The sequence below is a fragment of the Myotis myotis genome, unplaced genomic scaffold, assembly GCF_014108235.1.
Source record: "Myotis myotis isolate mMyoMyo1 unplaced genomic scaffold, mMyoMyo1.p scaffold_m19_p_1, whole genome shotgun sequence".
NCBI lineage: Eukaryota > Metazoa > Chordata > Mammalia > Chiroptera > Vespertilionidae > Myotis > Myotis myotis.
In genome coordinates this window covers 98,874,828-98,889,747 of record NW_023416313.1, presented here as the reverse complement: position 1 = coordinate 98,889,747, position 14,920 = coordinate 98,874,828, and the positions used below count along the sequence as shown (strand labels likewise).

The window sequence follows — 14,920 nt, the reverse complement described above, 5'->3', positions numbered from 1 at the left end:
TGTCAACAACATCAACAACAATAAAACTAAAGACAAGATAAAATACTGATTAAGTGCACAGGTTTTGGGCATTCAACCTGAATTTGAAACTTGGCTCTGACACTTGTATTCTACATAATCTTGGGCAAGTTTCTTAGCCTCTTTTAGCCTCAGTTTTCTTATATATAAAATGGTGACAATAAAATCTACCTCATATACTTAGGTTTAAATATGATAAGATAATGTAAGCCAAGTTCTTATATAGGTACCAAGTGTATAGTAAGCACCCAATAGAAGATTTTTATTATATTCTTATAATAAAATCTATTATACAACACTGGGTTTAAAAAAATGAGCACAAATTTCAGATGGGTAAGGGGAAATCCTGGAAGATATTTTCAGCAACCCCAACAACAACAACAACAACAACAACAACAACAACAAAAACAACAGATGGAAAACACTATGAAAATAAAATTTTTATATGAGAATTTCTCCTTCTGGAAAAGGGTAACAGGATTGGATTTAACCTCCTGTCTGAAACAACAACATTTAGGTAAAATATAAGCAACAATGGTTTTCAGACAGTGGACATTGGACAACTCAGGACAGTGATACCTGACAAAAGGGAAATAAATGAGGTGAGCCCAACAATTGTCCAAACTCACTGCCTGGAGGATCTCCAGACCTTAGCACAGGAAGAGAAATTGAGGGAAGTCAGTAGTCTCTGTGAGTATAGATTATAGATCTAGGAGTCTGTGGAGGCCAAAGTAGACCCACAGTGGAGGGAATTTCACAGAGAAAAATGTCCACAGAGAATTCTTCTCGTCTTCAGCTGAATACTGACGAGCATATGTGAGTGAGGACGTTACTGGAATCTGAAGAAACAACCACCCAAAGGAGCAAAAGGAACAACTCCTGGTACTTAAAAAAAAAGAAAAAACAAGGAATAAGTCATGTTTCCACCAGACAAAAGGGACAACTAAGCAACATGGGATATCGAGTAGGGTATTATAAATATATTCCCTCTGTGTGGGAAAACAAATTACCCTAGAATAAATGCTGCTCTGGTTCCAACTGAGAGAGTAAAAGTAAACCTCTGAAAGGAAAAAACTGTTTACAAGTATCTTAATTTCTTCTCAGAACAAATATTAACATATGTATTGAAACACTGAACTATTCAATTCCCACTAAAGTAAAATTCACAATATCTGGCATTCAATAAAAAAAATTATCAGACATTCAAAGGAGCAGGGAAAGACAATTCATATTGAAGAGAAAAATCTATCAATAGAAATAGATTCTGGAATTATATCAATGAAAGAATTAGAAGAAAATGACATTAAAGGGGTTATAAATATATTCCATAAGTTCCAAAAGGCAGAGGCATGCTCATATGTGCTAAATTTAGACATGTAAGATATAAAAAGATCCAAATCAAACTTCTATAATGTTTGAAATGGAAAACATACTGGATGGGATTAACAGCCCATTAGACACTACAAAAATATATTAGTGAACTTAAATATATAGGAATAGGAACTACCCAAAATGAAGGACAGACTAGGAAAAGAAAGAAAATAATGAACAGAGAATCAGTGAGCTGCAGAACAAATTGGCTTAATATATGTATAACTGGAATCCCTAAAAAAGGGGGTGGAGGGAAGAGGAGAGACAGAAAAAAAATTTGAAAATAATGGTCAAAATCTTTCCAAATCTGATGAAAGATATAAGTCCACAATGCAAGAAACCAAAGAACCTCAAGTACAAAAAAACATTTAAACAAGTACATCAACACACATAATAATAATTTAAAAAGTCCTCATTAATGATAGAAGAAAAATTTAAAACGAACCAAAGGGGGGAAAAAGATACAGTTTTCAGAAACAAAGATAAGAACAACAGACTTCTGGGGAAAAATGGGGACATATGTAATACTTTCAACAATAAAGATTTTTAAAAATAAAGAACAACAGACTTCTGTTTTAAAACAAGGCAATTCAGAAGAGAGTCCCAATGAAAATGGAAATCTATACAAAATATGAAGAGCACTGAAACTGGTAAATAGATGGGTAAATATAATTCCTTTTTAATGTTTAAAAAGATAATTGATGCCCTGGCTGGTTTTTCTCAGTGGTTAGAGCATCAGTCCATGTACCGAAGGGTTGATTTCTGGCCAAGAGCACATACCTGGGTTGCAGGTTTGATCCCTGGCTGGTCAGGGTGCATGCGGGAGGCAACCAGTCATGTGTCTCACATTGATGTTTCCCTCCTACTCCTACTCCTCCTCCTCCCCCTCCTCCTCCTCCTCCTCCTCCTCCTCCTCCTCCTCCTCCTCCTCCTCCTCCTCCTCCTCCTTCTCCCCCTCCTCCTTGTCTCCCTTCCTCCCACTCTCTCTAAAAGTAAATGAAAAAAATATCCTCGGGCGAGGATTAACAACAACAACAAAAGATAACTGACACTTTAAAGTAAAAAATATAATAAGGTATTGTGGGATTTGTAATATATGTAGACATAAAATGTCTGGCTTTAAGTCAGAAAGTAATTTGAACTGAATGAAAATGAACACATGACATATCAAAATTTGTGGGAAGCAGCTAAAGTTTTCAGAGGAAAATCTATAGCACTAAAATCCATTTTAAAAACCAAAAGAGGTCACATCAATTACCTTAAACAACAATAAAAAGAAAAGTAAATGAAACCCCAACCAAGGAGAAGTAAGGAAATAATAAAAATCAGAGCAGAAATTAAAGAAACCCCAAAGCTGTTTCTTTTAGATGATGAATAAAATTGATAAATCTCTAACCATATATATAAGGGATAAAAGAGAGAAAGCAGACACAAATAACTAATATGAGAAATGAGATAGGGGGCATCACTGTAGACTCTACTATATTAAAAAGATAAGAGACTATTATGAACAACTTTATGACAATAAAAGCCACAGCTTCGATGAAGGGTGTAAATTCTCTGAAAGCCATAGACTACCAAACATAAAAAATAAATAGATAACCTGAATGGCCCCATGTCTATTAAAAAATTGTTCATAATTAAAAATGTTCCCTCAAGGGAAATTGTAGAGCCAGGTAGCTTCACTGCTGAATTTTATCAAACATGTAAGAAATAAGTAATAATTTTTACAGAAACTCTTCCAGAATCACTTCTCCCCCCCAAAAAATAAAACACATTGTAAAAGAATAAAATTGTCTTATTTCAAGTCTTATAAAATTATATTAATCAAGATAGTATAGTATTGGCATAAAGACAAATAAATCAATGGAACAGAATAGAGAGCACACAAATAAGTAAACCCAAATATAAATCAGTTGATTTTCAACATAAGTGCCAAAGCAATACAGTGAGGGAAGTCTCTTCAACAAATTCTACTTGAACAATTGAATGCAAAATCTGAATTTTGACCTTTATCCCACACCATAACATACACACAAAAAATGTAAGAATGGCTCTAAATGTTAAGAGCCAAACTATAAACCTTCTATTAAAAAAGCCATAAAGAAAATCTCAGTGATCATGAGTTTGGCAAATATATATTTTTAATATTTTAATTGACTTTAGAAAGAGGGAGGAAAGGAGAGAGAAACCTCAACCAGTTGCTTCCCACACACAACCTAACCATGGATTAAACCTGGGCATGTGCCCTGACATGGGATCAAACCTGCCACACTTTGCAGTATTGCACGATGCTCCAGCTAACTGAGCCACAAGGGCCAGGGCAAAGATTTCCTAAAGATGACACAAAAAAATTTAAAAATAAATAAACTAGACTTTAGTAAAATTTAAAATTTTTGCTATTCAAAAAACACTATTAAGGAAATTAAAAGGCAAACCACAGACTAAGAGAACATAGTTGTAAGACCTATATCTGACAAAAAACTTGTATCTACAATATATAAAAATCTCTGATAATTCTATTATGAAAAGACAATCCAATTAAAAGTGATCAAACTATTTGAACAGACACTTCGCCAAAATGCAAAAAGTAAATAAACATATGAAATACAATCATAAGGGAAATTCAAATTTAAATTATGAGACACATTATATACCCAACAGAATGTCTAACATTTGAAAGACTGACCATACCATTGGCAGTTACAAAATAGTCACTGGATATGAAGTACAGCATAGGGAATACAGTCAATAATACTGTAATAACCATGTATGGTGTTCGGTGGATACTAGACTTATCATGGGGATCCTCACTTCATAAGTTATATAAATGTCTCACCACTATATGTACACCTGAAAATAATATACTGCAATACTGAATGTTAACCACAGCTAATGTCACATGATCTCACTTATATGTGGAATCTAATGAACAAAATAAACCGATGAATAAAATAGAACCAAAGGCATGGAAACAGACTGAGAAATCTCAGAGGGAAGAGGAGTGGGAATCCGGGGGAGGGGGGCAGGACCAGATTAACCAAATAACTTACATGCATATACGTAGAGCCCATGGACACAGACTATAGAGTGGTGGAGGCCTGAGGGGAGGCTGGAACCAGGGAGAGGGTGGGCAAAGGGGGATTTAAAGGTGGGGGGACTTCTGTAATACTTTCAACAATAAAGATTTTCTAAAAAGAAAATTAAAAACATTTTTAATAAAAAAAAATAAAAAAGGACCATACCAAATTTTATAAAAGATGTGAGGGAGCTGCAACTGGTATATGCTGTGGATAGAAACATAAAATGTTACAACCACTATGGAAAACAGTTAGTAGTTTTTAAAAAATGTTAGGTATACATTGATCCTGTTCCCCAGCCATTCCAATCCTAGATATTTGCAACAAAGAAATGAAAATATATGTCCACACACACACTTGTACATGAAAGCTCATGATAGCTGTATTTGTAACAGCCCAAACCTGGATTCAACTAAAATGTACATCAACAGATGAGTGGATAAACAAATTGTGTTGCATCCATGTAATAGAATTCTACTCAGCAAATGAATAAACTATTGATATACAAACAACATGAATGAATCTTATGTTGAGGGAGAACAGCACTAGAAAACATTTTGGGGTAATGTACATGTACATTGTTTATTGTGCAGATGGTTTCATGGGTGTACACATGGCTTTAGAGTCAGACAGATGTGAGTTTGAATGTCAGCTCTACTCATATAATGTAACCTTAATGGAAGTTACCCACTTTAGTCTCAGCTTCTATAGTTATGTAGTAGTAAGATTATTTTTTGTATGGATAAGAATATATGTGTCCAAGGCTTGCTGTATTAAATATGCTGACAGATATAAAGTAACCCACATAGTACTGGCATAATATAACTGTTCATTTCCATGTAGCATATATTTACTCATTTGTACTGTATCTCCCCCTTCTATAACAATACCTCATTAACACTTCTATTTTTCTGCCAAAGGATGCCTGTCCTCTCCTCTTGGAAGACAGAAAATTTATTTTGATGTTGTTTTTACAACTTGGACTCTTTTCAAACTAACGTATGTTCTTCCTTTTGACCTTATTTTATTTTTGCCTCAAATTGAGAGCTGAGTTAATCATTAGGCTCTTTGTTCATGGCATAATCTGCCAGGTCCTTTCCTTGTGTTATTCATTCCTTCCCCCTCTTTATCACTAAAACAAACCCTACTGCTCTCTCCTAAATGGGCACTCGTCTTGTGTTTAGTACATATCCTTGAATATGTATATGAATTATGTGTGCATAGGCTTTAATGTATCTAAGCGGCATTGTGCTACAGCTCTTATTTCCCCTTTACACTGTATTTTAAGGATCTATCCTAGCTGCTCTCTGTATACAAGTTGCTTCTAATTGCTGCCCTGTATTCCATACTATGTATTTGTCAAAGTTAACTCATGAATTTCCTTAGACATGGCCACCTGTGCACCAAATTCCTGCTACCACAAACAATAATGAAATAAATATCCTAGTATTGTTCTCCTTGTGGACATTTACAAGAAGTGCTCTGGGGCATGTGCCCAACAGGCGGGATTGCTGGGCCATAGGACAAATAATTACTTTGACAAACTCAGTACTTCCAGACTACTTTCCAAGATGGTTGAATCGGTTTAAACTTCCACTAGCATTTGGGATGAATGACCTTACTAATTCTTGCCAATAATATCTCCTTTTAATTTTTATTTCTTAGATACTAGTAAGCTTGAGCATCACTCTTTTATTAGCTACTTAACATTTCCCTTTGTAGACCGCATTCTTTTTTTTTTAATATATTTTTTATTGATTAAGATATTACATATGTGTCCTTGTCCCCACGTTACCCTCTACCCCCCCCCCCCCGTTCATGCCCTCACCCCCCCGTTGTCCATGTCCATTGATTAGGCCTATATGCTTGCATATAAGTCCTTTGGTTGATCTTTCCCCCTTACCCCCACCCTCCCCTACCTTCCCTCCAAGTCCTGACAGTCCAATCAATGCCTCTCCGTCTCTGGATCAGTCCTTGTTCATCAGCTTATGTTGTTCATTATATTCCACAAATGAGTGAGATCATGTGGTATTTATCCGCTCTCCAGTTCCATCCATGCTGTGGCAAATGGTAAGAGTTCCTTTTTCTTCTTCCTCTTCTTAAAGAATACCTTTCAGCATTTCATATAATGCTGGTTTGGTGGTGATGAACTCCTTTAGCTTTTTCTTATCTGTGAAGCTCTTTATCTGACCTTCTATCTGAATGATAGCTTTGCTGGATAAAGTAATCTTGGTTGCAGGTTCTTGCTATTCATCACTTTGAATATTTCTTGCCACTCTCTTCTGGCCTGCATGGTTTCTGTTGAGAAATCAGCTGACAGTCGTATGGGTACTCCCTTGTAGGTAACTGACTGTCTTTCTCTTGCTGCTTTTAAGATTCTCTCTTTATCTTTTGCTCTTGGCATTTTAATTATGATGTGTCTTGGTGTGGTCCTCTTTGAATTCCTTTTGTTTGGGGTTCTCTGCGCTTCCTGGACTTGTAAGTCCATTTCTTTCACCAGATAGGGGAAGTTTTCTGTCATTATTTCTTCAAAAAGGTTTTCAATATCTTGCCCTCTCTCTCCTTCTGGTACCCCTATAATTCTGATGTTGGTACGCTTGAAGTTGTCCCAGAGGTTCCTTACACTATCTTCATATTTTTGGAATCTCTTTTCTTTTTTCTTTTTCGGTTGGGTATTTTTTGTTTCTTTGTATTTCAAATCTTTGACTTGATTCTTGGGATCCTCTTGTCTGCTGCTGGATCTCTGTAAATTATTCTTTATTTCAGTCAGTGTATGCTTAATTTCTAGTTGGTCCTTTTTCATGTCCTCCATGGTCTCACTATACTTATTGAGGGATTCATTAAATTTATCGGCGGTTTCCATAAAATTCTTGAAAAACCTTATAAACGTGGCCTTGAACTCTATATCCAGTCGTTTGCTTTCCTCCATTTCTGCCATTTGTGACCTGTTTCTTTGTCTCTGCATTTTGGCAGCTTCCCTGTGTTGATAGAGTGGCCCTGCGCGCCAGGTGTCCTGTAGGGCCCAGTAGCTCAGCCTCCCCAGTTACCTGGGGTGGACACTCTTGGTGCACTCTTGGTGCCTTGGTTGTTGTAGAATCACTGGGATGAATTGACCTCCAGGCCAATTGGCTGTGAGAATCAGCTGTGTCTAAAGTGGGAGAACTTCTGTGCTGAAGACACCCTTCTGGGGCAAGACTTGCTTCAGTGGGGCTTTGGTGCTCACTGAGTCTGCTCCCTGAGTGTGTCCCTTATGGATCTGAGGAGTTGCAGTCTGGATGGTCCCCCTCTGACCAATGGGTACAGTGGCTCCTGGATCTAAGGAGGTGCTAATTCAGCCTCTGCCTGAGGCCACACAGCAGGAGCCACGAAGAGGCTCAGCTGTGAAGCAATGCAAGCCGCTGTGGGGCCTTGGGCCTTCTCTTGGAAGTTCCGGTCTGCCTGGCTCGGCTGCAGTTAGGTACATTCACATGCAAAAGCCTCTGCCGCAGCCTGGGTGGGGCGGGGTCTCAGGGAATCAAAGGGCGGATCAAGGAGCTATGGCTGATTCTCCGCCCGGAGTCACGGGTCTCAGTGACCCGCTAATTGCTGCAAGCACCTCTGAGGGAAAGCCGCCTTCAAGTTCGCCCGCTGCCGGACAGACCAGCTTCTCCCCGTATGAGTCCTGGGTCCCCAGAGACTTCCCGGAACCGGAGTTCAGAGCAGTCGGGAGCTTGTGATTCAAAAAGACAGCCGCGTCCTCAGGTGCCACCCCCTTTCCTCGCGCGCGCGAGCCGCCGTACCTCTGCACTTCACCTCCGCAGCTCCTCTGGCTCTCAGCGTGCTTTTCTTTCCTTCTAGTTGTAGAATTTACACTCAGCCAGCCTTTCTGTTGTTCTGGATGATGTTTGCTCAGTCCTTTGCGGTAATTTTCAATTGTTGTGTGAGGCGACAATTTCCCGGTGTTTACCTATGCCGCCATCCTAGTTTCTCCCCTAGACCGCATTCTTATATTGAGATTCTTGTCTTTTACTTCTTGATTTGCAACATGTCCTAGGAATGTTTCTATATTAATGTCATTAATTTAACACATTGATAAAAGCTATTCCAGTCTGTCACCAGCCTATTCACTTTTTTAAGGAGCTGCTCATTGACTAGAAATCAGCCATTTTAAGATAGCCATAGGCATTACTTCTCAACTGAATTTTTAAAAAATTATTTTGGGTTATAGTTAAGAAGTACAGCCCCTCACTGTTAGTTCTGGTAGCTTTATGGTTTACCTTTCAATCCATCTTTAATCTATCTGGAGCCCAACTTTTTCTAACATGCAATGTAGGAATTCTTCTCCATATCATGAGCTAATGTTCCAAGACCATCTGCTAAAGAGTTTATCTTTTCTTCATTATTTGAGCAATGCATCTTTATCATATATTACTCACATTTTTTTATTAAAAGCAGAATAGTTTTGGAAGAAATGACCCAGATAAGATACAATGGACAAGATAAATTGTCCTGCCCATATATCTTCAAAAGGGGAATGGTGACTTCACCACGGAGTCCGCCTATTGAAGCCACATGCAAATTAGGAAACCAAGCAGCTCGAAATGGCTTTTTAAAAATCAAGAATAAAGAAATAAATCATCTTATTAGGTCAAAGGCTTCAGATATTTTATGTGAATTTCTGTAATTCCTTTAGTGTTTAGTAGCATAGCAATGTGTTTTCATGTCATGTTACGTAAATAAAATGTTTTATTTTAACTATCCTTCTGCAGTAGCTATTTAGGATACGAACAGAGCCGTTATCCACAAAATTTTCCAATTTCCCAAAGATTTCTGAGATTCATGGAATGATTTAAGGTACCTGACATGATAGAGTATTTGACTGGTAAATTTTTTGTCAGCAAGGGAAAAAAAATCTAGCCCCAAACGGGTCTGATTTATGGCTTAATTCAGTATGCTAGAGATAGAAAGTCCTCCGAAAAATGTCCTTGGCTGATTACCTGGCTGAGAGCCCACACATTTACTGGGTTGGAATTTACATGCAGAAAGAAATCTTCTTTCATGAAAGTCACAACCTATTTGCCTTTCCCTTTTGTTAGGAGGGAAAAATACCAGAGACTTCAAGGGCTAGTCTATTAGGTGAAACTTAAATCTCTGGAGTCCTTTCCAAAGACCAGACAGCACTATGGACTACGCGCTTCAATGACTATTTCTGCCTTACTTTTGGATTTGGATGGAAATCCGTTTTGACTCTCATTATTCAGTTACATTGCCCAGTGATGCTGCACGACAAGCAGAAAATAGAATCAAGCAAGCCAGTATTTCCCTTAGAAACTGGTGGCGTCGGGGTTTAGAGCCCGAGTCTGAACTAAAGGTTTAGTAGTCTCTAGCAGCAGTGCTCAGACTTTCTCTCTTCAACGTCCAGGGATGCATTTGAAGTTTAAGAGCAGGCGATCAAATCCAACCCTGCTAACAACATTTAAGCAATACTCGTTACCCCTGGAGATTTCTTGAGAGTGCCACAGTTTGACCTGGTAGTGGTTCATCTGTAAATCTACAAGATGGAGTGCATAGCTTTTCTTCTTCTTCTTCTTTTTTTTTTTTTTTAATATATTTCATTGATTTTTTTACAGAGAGGAAGGGAGAGGAATAGAGAGTTAAAAACATCAATGAGAGAGAAACATCGATCAGCTGCCTCCTGCACACCCCCTACTGGGGATGTGCCCGCAACCAAGGTACATGCCGTTGACTGGAATCGAACCTGGGACCTTTTAGTCCACAGGCTGACGCTCTATCCACTGAGCCAATCTGGTTAGGGCTTTTCTTCTTGTTTTGATCTTGGTAAAAAAACTTGTAATAATTCACCATTCCAGAACAAAAAGAACTGTGACTTATGATTTACCATTCTCATAAGCTGATATGTTACATTATAAAAATTCATGTTCTATTTTATTTTAGAAAAGATTTAAAAATTCTGTTTAGGAAAAGAAGGACATTATTGGCACATCACAGTGAACACGCGGAAGGTCATCCCCTGCTGGGGAGGAAATGTTATGATGTGAATGAGGCCACCCACTCTGCTTATTTCTCCACAACCCGCTAACTACAACAACGTGAAGGAGATTTTCAGCTCCTGGCAGATGACTACAAGGTGTTGATATTTCACAACAGCTACAGACCCAATTGGGAAACAGAGATGAAAAGATAACACTTTTTTTTTCCAACCAAAGTTTTCTGGCTAATGTGAATCTATCTGGGATTGTTTTGTAATTTCAGCATGCAGTTAGGATGATAATACAAATGTTAAGATCAATATTAAACAAGAAATCAACTTCAGTTGTGCTCATGTGGTAGGTCTACAATTTTCTCTACAGCTTAAACATTTGTTTTCTGCTGAACTTTTACTCGGACATGGGTTTCATGAGGACATTGCTCTTTAGGCTCATACCATTTTCAATATTTCTGAAATCCTGATCAGTGTTAATAAATATATTGTTTTAATATTCTACAGGAAATTTCCAAAGTTAAAATAGGAAGTTATATGGGAAAAATTTAAGCAAGCTATGAATGTCCTAATCAAATGTAGTTTGTATTAAAATAACTAATAAAGTTTCCCTATTGTATGTTTAATGATTTATTTCAGTATATTCTACTAGAGGCCTGGTGCACAAAAATTTGTGCACTCGGGGGGTGGGGTCCCTCAGCCCGGCCTGTGCCCTCTCGCAGCCTGGGACCCCTTGAGGGATGTCCACCTGCTGGCTTAGGCCTAAGCTGACAGTCAGACATCCCTCTGGCAGCCCAGAAGCCCTCAGGGGATGTCCACTTGCCAGCAGGGAGCAGGCCTAAGCTGCAGTTGGACATCCTTAGTGCTGCTTGAGGAGGCGGGAGAGGCTCCCACCACCACCACCACTGTGCTGGCAGCCGTCAGCCTGGCTTGTGGCTGAGCAGAGCTCCCCCTGTAGGAGCCCAATGACCACCAGGGGGCAGCTCCTGCATTGAGCATCTGCCCCCTGGTGGTCAGTGTGTGGCATAGTGACCAGTCATTCCCAGTCGTTCTGCTGTTAGGGTCAATTTGCATATTACCCTTTTATTATATAGGTTAGAGGCCTGGTGCATGGGTGGGGACTGGATGGTTTGCCCTGAAGGGTGTCCTGGATCAGGGTGGGGGGTCCCGCTTGGGGTGCCTGGCCAGCCTGGGTGAGGGCTGTTTTCAGGCTGGCCACAGCCCCTTCATAGTGGGGGAGTCCCGCTGGGGTGCCTGGCCAGCCTGGGTGAGGGGCTGATGGCTGTTTGCAGGCTGGCCGCAGCCCCTTCGGGGGGGGGGGGGTCCACTGGGGTGTCTCGCCAGTCTGGGTGAGGGGCTGATGACGGTTTTCAGGCTGGCCATGACCCCCGGTGACACAAGCTCCCAGCCTCTCCTTGAGCAGAGGCTACAGCCAGCTGGAAGCAGGTATCTGGGATTTATTTATCTTCTATTATTGAATCTTTTTAGCCTTGAGTGAAGCTCAGGGCCAGCCAGGGCAGGTGGGAAGCTTGGCTTCCTCCAACACCAGGGGTAACCCAAGCCTCCTGCTTGCTCCAGTTCTGTGGCCATCACCTTCTTAGTTGGGTTAATTTGCATACTTGCTCATGATTGGTTGGTGGGTGTGGCTTGTGGTTGTAGTGGAGTGGCAGAGTGATTGTTAATTTGCATGTTTCTCTTTTATTAGTGTACTAGAGGCCCAGTGCACAAAAATTTGTGCACTCGGGGGGACGGGGGGTCCCTCAGCCTGGCCTGTGCCCTCTCGCAGTCTGGGACCCCTCGGAAGATAACGACCTGCTGGCTTAGGCCTGCTCCCGGCTGGCAGAGGGCAGGCCCAATCCCTAGGTGCAGCCCCTGGTCTGGCTCAGAACAGGGCAGATTGGGGAGTTGGGGTGCCGCCCCCTGTCATGCACAGAGCAGGGCGGATTGGGAGGTTGTGATGCCACCCTCAGTCATGCTCAGGGTAGGGCCGATTGGGGGTTGGGGCACCGCCCCCTGTCACACTCAAGGCAGGGTCGATGGGGAGGTTGCAGCGCAACCCGTCACGCACAGAGCAGGGCCAATCAGGGGGTTGGGGCACTGCCCCCTGTCACTCACAGAGCAGGGCCCATCAGGGGTTGGGGAGCTCCCCCCTGACAGGCACAGAGCAGGGCCCATCAGGGGGTTGGCGAACTCCCCCCTGTCACGCACAGAGCAGGGCCAATCAGGGGTTGGGGAGCTCCCCCCTGACAGGCACAGAGCAGGGCCCATCAGGGGGTTGGCGAACTCCCCCCTGTCACTCACAGAGCAGGGCCCATCAGGGGTTGGGGAGCTCCCCCCTGACAGGCACAGAGCAGGGCCCATCAGGGGGTTGGCGAGCTCCCCCCTGTCACCCACAGAGCAGGGCCGATCAGGGGGTTGAGGAGCTCCCCCCTGTCACTCACAGAGTAGGGCTGATAGGGGAGTTGGGGCACTGGCCCCTGTCACACACAGAGCAGAGCGGATCAGGGGGTTGGGGCGCCACCACTGTCACACTCAGGGCAGGGCCGATGGGGAGGTTATGGCTCTACCCCATCACACACAGAGCAGGGCCCGTGGGGGAGGGGGGGTTGGGCACCGCACCCTGTCACCCACAGAGCAGGGCTGATCAGGGGGTTGGGGCGCCCCACCCTGTCACACACAGAGCCGCAGGGCGATCAGAGGGTTTGGGCGTTGCCCCCTGTCACACTGATCCCGGTGCCGGGAGGCATATTACCCTTTTACTATATAGGATAGAGGCCTGGTGCATGGGTGGGGGCTGGCTGGTTTGCCCTGAAGGGTGTCCTGGATCTGGGGGGGGTCCCCACTGGGGTGCCTGGCCAGCCTGGGTGAAGGCATGATGGCTGTTTGCAGCTGGTCACACACTCTTCAGGGTGGGGATCCCCAATGGGGTGCCTGGCCAGTCTGGGTGAGGGGCTGAGGGCTGTTTTCAGGCTGGCGGGTGACTGAAGCTCCCAACTGCTCCTTGTTTTCTTTTTTTATTCTGGGCCAGCTTTAGCGCTGAGGCTCCAGCTCTTAGGCCTCCGCTGCTGAAAGCAGGTTTCTGGCTTTTGTTTACCTTCTGTATTTGAAACAATGTTGTGGTCCTGCTGGCTGAAGCCCGGCAGACTAAGGCAGGTTTCTGGGGTTTTGTTTAGCTTCTATATTTGTAACATAGTTGCTTAGAGTTGCAGCGGCAGGCGGGGAGCGTTGGAGTTCTTCGTCACTGAAGCAAGCAAGCCTCATGTTCGCTTCCAGCTGCCTGGCCGCCAGCCGCCATCTTGGCTGGCAGTTAATTTGCATATCGCCCTGATTAGCCAATGGGAAGGGTAGTGGTCGTATGCTAATTACCATGTTTCTCTTTTATTAGATAGGATTTACTTTTACTCATCAATTACCTATTTCCAGTACCATCAAAGAGAAAAGTTTAAGTCCTTACTCATCAGAAAGCATTTTACTAACTTTAAAGTACCAGAATGCTCTGATCTATTTTTAACAATCCATTGCTAGTAACATGATAGAGTCATTACCAATATTGCTAGCAGATTTTTAAAAGCTAATTAAGTGCATTAGAAGCAGTAAAAATCAGCCACTTATTCATCACCATAAAAAGAAAGATAAATGAATTAGACTTTATGTAACTAAAAGGATGTTTCTTTTGGAAAATATTTACATATGAACTTTTAATTAATTTACGGACATAATGGGTATCATTTGCTAGGAAGAACAAATTACAATGTGAACTGAGACTAGCATCACAATAAAATTAAAGGTATACTTTATCAAAATAAGCAATTTGCAGCAGAGTGTTCTCATAAGCCAACACTTAGTAAAACCATAATCTGGCTAAGGTAAAAATTTAGTATTAGAATTGTAATTAATTCAACATGCTGCCCAGTCTATTCCACTCCTATTTCTGCCCACCTGGAGATGGTACAAAGCCAAGCAGGAAAGTATACACATAACTGTCATAGGCACCAGCAAAGGTGTTGTTGGACAGCTGCATGAGTTCAAGGGAGAGGGCTGTCCCCTCCATTTTTGTCAGTCTTGGAGGAAGGAATTCAAATGCATGACCCAGGACCATTCCGTTGTAGTAAAGCCAATTTATTAAAGAAGTAAAACAAGTAAATTTATTAAAGAAGCAAGGCAAGCAAATCTATATATTTGGCTTATGAAGCACAGATGGACTTCCCAGCTAGTCTGAGAAGCGAGCCTGGCAGAAGTTTGGCTTTTTATATTTGTCTGTCTACAGCAGCGGTTCTCAACCTGTGGGTCGCGGCCCCTTTGGTGTCGAACGACCCTTTCATAGGGGTCACCTAAGACCATCCTGCATATCAGATATTTACATTATGATTCATAACAGTAGCAACATTATAGTTATGAAGTAGCAACGAAAATGATTTTATGGTTGGGTCACAACATGAGGAACTGTATTTAAAGGTCCAGAAGGTTGAGA

The 14,920-nt window shown here is 41.7% G+C and overlaps 1 protein-coding gene across 1 annotated transcript in view; it reads right to left on the bottom strand.

Moving 5' to 3' along the window:
- Positions 1-540: 540 nt before the first annotated feature.
- Positions 541-14,920, bottom strand: part of ST8SIA6 (ST8 alpha-N-acetyl-neuraminide alpha-2,8-sialyltransferase 6) — a 178,262-nt gene continuing 163,882 nt past the window's right edge. The window contains exon 9 of the mRNA XM_036345863.1: positions 541-903. The gene's annotated coding sequence lies outside the window, so the exon portion shown is untranslated. The remainder of the gene's footprint in view (positions 904-14,920) is intronic.